The 5,695-nt window shown below is 36.8% G+C and overlaps 1 pseudogene; it reads left to right on the top strand.

Annotated features, from left to right (window-relative positions):
• The first annotated feature begins 4,089 nt into the window (after window positions 1-4,089).
• On the top strand, window positions 4,090-5,172 carry LOC118736249 (annotated as a pseudogene).
• Window positions 5,173-5,695: the final 523 nt, after the last annotated feature.

Here is a 5,695-nt window from a genome sequence, read left to right as displayed (position 1 = left end):
CTAATATCTTTGCTTTAGTCATTTCATAAGTATCAATACTAAATTGATACTTGCCTTCCGCCAACGCCAAAAAATTATCTGGAAGGTCTTCCTCATCTTTTAGGAAAAGTGAGTCATATGCGGCTTGGAACCGCGCCCATAGATTGTCAATAGTTTTTCCTGTTATTTCGAGGGCCGACTCTGTGAATTCCTCTATGGGAGAAGAGGTGAGTCTTGCACAATATCTCATGAAGCCATCATTTTCAATGTTAAATTTTTGCGCCCACGGGTCATGAGATTCGCTTTTTTCTGATTTATTTGCTTCGGTAGAAGTCTGAAGCTTTTCAGGTATTTTGAGAGGGGAGTTGATTTCCTGGGAATGTTGGAAATAACTTTGAGGCTTTGTTTAGTTGGCATTTTGAATATAACGAAAATTTATTTATATCTCTAAGTAAAGGAGGCTCTTGGTTGAGCAATTTGTTGTTTTTTGCGTTTTTGTGGACTGTATATATATTTGTGACTCGTGATGATTACTACTGCGATGTGTTTTGTATTTTCGTTTTATATGTATATTTATATATATATTCTTTTTTTGTGGTTAGGGTGTGTTTTTGGCAATATAAATTTTTGGGAGTTCGTAAATTTGCAGCTGAGTTATTACCACCAAATTTACTGCTGGGTTCACTTTCTTAATATGTGTATTTATATATATGTGCGTAATGAAAATGCATGCGTTTGTAAGTATGTTTATATGTATATACGCACGATTATGCGAAAACTTCAGAAAAACAAAGTTCTTTAAATGACCAACCAATAGTTAGTACTGCTGGGAGCACAGAATCTATACGTATATATGTATGTGCCTATGGTTGTGCAGTTGCAGTATACTGAGAGCTGCACTGCTTGTGGGGGCGAAAAATAGGCGCAAAACGTAAGCCAAAAATATTTATTAGCATGTAATAATGTTTTTATACCCGAGCGCACTTGTGCACAAGGGTATTATAACTTTGTTCACATAACGGTTGTTTGTAACAGGCAAAACGAATCGAGATAGATATAGACAAATGTATACATAAATGATCAGAATGAAAACAGATATCGATTAAGCGGTGACTGTCTGTCCGTCCGTCCGACCGTCTGTGCACACGATAACTCGAGTAAAAATTGAGATATCTTAACGAAACTTGGTACTTGAACTTCTTTTGGGCGTAGGACGGATGGTATTGAAAATGGGCGAAATCGGACAATAACCACGCCTACCTCCCATATAACGGTAATTTTAAGAAATACGAAAACTGCGATATTTTAGTAACTACTGAAGATAATTCACTCAAAATTGGTACTTACAATGAGTTTCAGACGGAAAACATGAATATTATAAATTTTTGGAAAATGGGCGTAGCCACGCCCACTTACGGTTACATGTGTATATCTTGGTAACCGCTGCACCAATTTTTTCCAAATTTGGCACAGTTGTTGGCCTTAGTACAGCATACTAAATGGCTGAAAATTTAAAAAATCGGACAATAACCACGCCTACCTCCCATATAACGGTAATTTTCAGAAAAACGAAAACTGCTCTATTTTAGTAAATACTGAAGATAATTCACTCAAAATTGATGTTAGTAATGAGTTTTAGACGAAAAATAAGAATATTACAAAATTTTGGCAAACGGGCGTAGCCACGCCCACTTATGGTTACATGTGTATATCTTGGTAACCGCTACACCAATTTCTTCCAAACTTGGCACAGTTGTTGGTCCTGGTACAACATATCAAATGGCCGAATTTCTAAAATCGGACAATAACCACGCCCACATCCCATATAACGGTAATTTCGAGAAATACAAAATCTTCGATAAATCAGTAAATATTGAAGCTAATTTATTCAAAATTGATGGTTGCAACAATTCTTTACCAAGAAATACGCTTATGACAAAATTTTGGAAAATGGGCGTAGCACCGCCCACTTGTGATCACATATATGTATCTCGCTAACCGTTCTAGCAATTTGTACCAAGCTCGGTATGGTTATTGTGCCCACATAAAAGCAAACCGTTGAAAATTGTTGAAATCGGACTAAAATTGAGGCCGCTTTTCATATAACGGTAAATTTCAGAAATGCTTGAAATTTCAATTTTTCGAAATTTAAGGACGCTAATTTACTTAAAATGTATACACCCCGGCTTATCATGTAGCGGTAGCTTTCGGAAAGGTGGAGAACATATATTTAATACTTGCGCCGGGTATTTAATGTTCGGCTCCGCCCGAACTTAGACTTTCTTACTTGTTAAAAGCTGTGCTTTGGAAAGCAAGCTAATTTGGTTTGAGGAGGCGCTTTCTAATTATGCGCAAGTAGATGATCGGGTGCATATAAGAGGGTAGGTAAAGGGATCACCATGCATGTATATATGTATGCCTGCATATACGTATGTTTGTACCTAGGTATATTTAGGCGCTTACTGGAAAAGCTGAACTGAGTTGATACTAGTTATCTTTGTGACAATAGAGCTTTCTTTTTTTTTTTTTTGTTTTTATATTTACATATGTACGTATGTGTATGTATGTAAAATGAGTTTTACGAAATTGGATCAATATTTATTATAATATTAATATAATAATTGGATAATGAAAGCCAAAATATTTTTCTTACTCCCCTTTTGTCTTGTAGTGATCAAGTTGATACACATATATATGCCGCGCTTTTTATGAGTATTGTTGTTGTTGCTGACGCCAATGTCTATCCTTGCTTTTCGCCTACTTTTGTCCACTACTGATAGGTCCAGATTGTGCTGCTTCCCTGGTAGCGGTTAGTTTCCTTTACCCAATTTGTTGCGATTTTCTTCTTGTTTTTGTGATGTTGTTCGTTTTTGTAGTTGTAGCTCTTTTTATATTTGTTATCACAAGTTTTATCTGAAGTTTGTTTAAAGTTCGCTGTCTATACTTTTAATGTTTTGTATTTGTTCACAGCTCAAAGTTATTTTATTATTGGTTCTATAAGGCACGATCCTTCGCGTTAGCGATATTGTTCGTGGATTTGTATGTAATCACTTTTGTGCTTTGTAATAAATGCTCACTTTAATTGTCTTTGCTTGTGGTTTCTTTATTGTGTATGTATACCCATAGGTGCCTTTCTTTATGGCGATGAAGGACCATAGCAACGCGACAAGGGTTTTCTCGCGTTCGTTTTAAATAACCACTCGCGTTTTATATTTAAAACGTTATAATGTCTACTTATTATTTTAATAATTAAAATATTTATGTATATTTATTTCCGTCCAACTTTCCGGTGGCCGTTTTCCCGTGTGCGCGCGGTGATACGGTTGACTTTGGAATGTGTTATTTCTCCACTTTCTTTTGCTCATTACGGGAAAGTTGAACAGCAGAGAAGGCATTAGGGTGTTCACTCATAACAATCGGTTGATTGTACATTTCAAGGAATTTTATGACCTCTGCTGACGTCGCTCTTTTCATAGGTTGATGGAACACAAACTTTGAAAAGTGATCTAGACACTCGAACGACATTACCATCACATGTACGTGGGTAGGGACCCATTAATTCAATATACAAACCTCAGCATATCCAGTAAAAAAACTGTGGTGAAGTCCTTTATGGGGATAAAGTTTCCAGAGGTGAAATTTTAGGTAGCACACTATTTCTTACACGCATGGTTGCTTTTCAGTACTCATGAAAGAAACTTAAGAAATATTAAAAAAAAAAAGTTCATATAGTACATTAATTTTTGAAAGAAATACCATAATGTATGTACTCTGGTTAATAATATGAAAAAATGTATTAGAACCACCGTTTAATGTTATATTTGATACAAATTAATAATGCTGACCCGAACGCTCTGCGCATTGCCACTGAATAATAGATTTACTTAAAATTACATTCCTGGTCCTTGTTCTTTCTGTATCGCATCGTTTTGAATTCACATTTCTCAGAAATTTGACAACAAAACAAAACAAAGGGAGTATTCTATTTGCTAATTTTTGCGATTTCTTTTGTTTAATGTAAATTTATGTCTTTTTAGGATATGTTGAGGCAACAGAGAAGGCGCAGTTTGAAAATGGAGTTATTAGTAATGAATTATGCCGATAAACAGGATGGAATTTGGGAAAGTAAGTGCCTGGTTGCAGCATATCTATGTATTAAAAAGTATTTAAATTTTTTAATAGTGGCTCATTTACGATGTGCTCCAAACTTTTGGCGAACTTTTTTTTTGCCTTCTCAATGTGCTAAGTAACAAGTTAAGATGACTGCCATCACGGCCGGTAAGAAACCGCAAGCAAAGGGTAGACAACCTTCCAGGAAGCTGTCTCCTGTCCCTGAGTCAAAGCTGAAGTCCAGCAAGAAGCAGGTCAGCAAATTGCTACCCTGATCAAACGTAAACTAAAGCGCTCTGCTGCGATTACACTCCGTAAATGTGAAAACTTGTTGCATGCTGAGAAATATCAAACAAGAAAACTCCGTGATGGACGCCGTGAGATGAAGTTGCACCGTGTGGCAAAAAACGCGGCCAATTCTACGTGCCTAAAAAATCCAAATTGGCTTTTGTGATCCGTATCCGCGGTATCAACAAAGTTGCACCAAAAGTGCGTAAAGTTTTACTGTTGTTCCGTTTTCGCCACATTAACCACGGTTTGTTCATCAAATTGAACCAGGCAACCATTAATATGCTACGTATGCCGAACCTTATATGGGGTTATCCAAATCTTAAATCAGTTTGTGAAATGATGTAGAAACGTGGAATTGTCAAGCACAACCATCAACGTGTCCCAATCTCTGACAGCTTTGTGATCGAACGCAAATTGCGAAAAGCGCACGGAATTCAGAGCGTTCATTATTTGGCGCACGAAATATTCACTGTTGGAACCCACTTCAAGAAAGCCTCCAACTTCCTGATGCCATTCAAGCTCAACACATCAACCCGAGGCTGGCGGAGGAAGGCTAATCATTACGTTGAGGTTGGTGATTTCGGTAGCCGTGAGCATAAGATCAACAAACTACTACGCAAGATGGCTTGAAGAAATTGTTTTTTTTTTGTATTTAAGGCGACAATATAATGTGGCACATCTTTAAAAGGCGCCCAAGCAAAAAAAAAAGAAGAAAATTAAAAAAATTCCTGAAGTTGCCTTTACACGGGTCGATTTCTGTCGATTGGAAAATTGACTGAGATATCGACCAGCCAAAACGCTTACATTTTACGGTTGAATAGCAATTTACACGGGTAGATTTTAGTTTAACGACAAAAATCGACCGTGTAAAGGCAGCTTTAATAACGTTCAAATTAATGATCACCTTTGAGATGGAAAATATCAATAAAATATCCATTTATATTTGTACTTGCATTTTCCACACCACCTGTGAGATATGCTTTTAGGCGCATTACCGATTTTTTTTTAACCTTTAACTGTGGACAAGGGGTCTCACAGACGTTTCGTGCTTTTAAATTTCTGAGAATTGCGCTATTCGCTCCCAGCACGCTGCCGAGCATCTTGCTAGCTTCAAATTTAGTTGTCAAACGACCGTAGCTGAAGGAAGTTTCGTCGTTCGGTGTATATTAGGTAAGTTTTGTCTATTCAAAGTTCTGACGGAGTCTATGAGACCCCATGCCCGCGTTTGTCATACGAGTAACATTTACATAGAATTTAAATTTGTTTTAGATTATTTCATTTATAATGGAAGAAGACAGTGCACCAAGTTCATCTG

This window comes from Rhagoletis pomonella, unplaced genomic scaffold (assembly GCF_013731165.1).
Source record: "Rhagoletis pomonella isolate Grant_MI unplaced genomic scaffold, Rhpom_1.0 Rhpom_scaffold_00003, whole genome shotgun sequence".
Lineage (NCBI taxonomy): Eukaryota > Metazoa > Arthropoda > Insecta > Diptera > Tephritidae > Rhagoletis > Rhagoletis pomonella.
Note: the sequence above shows the minus strand (reverse complement) of the source record. Positions and strands in the feature narration are given on the sequence as shown.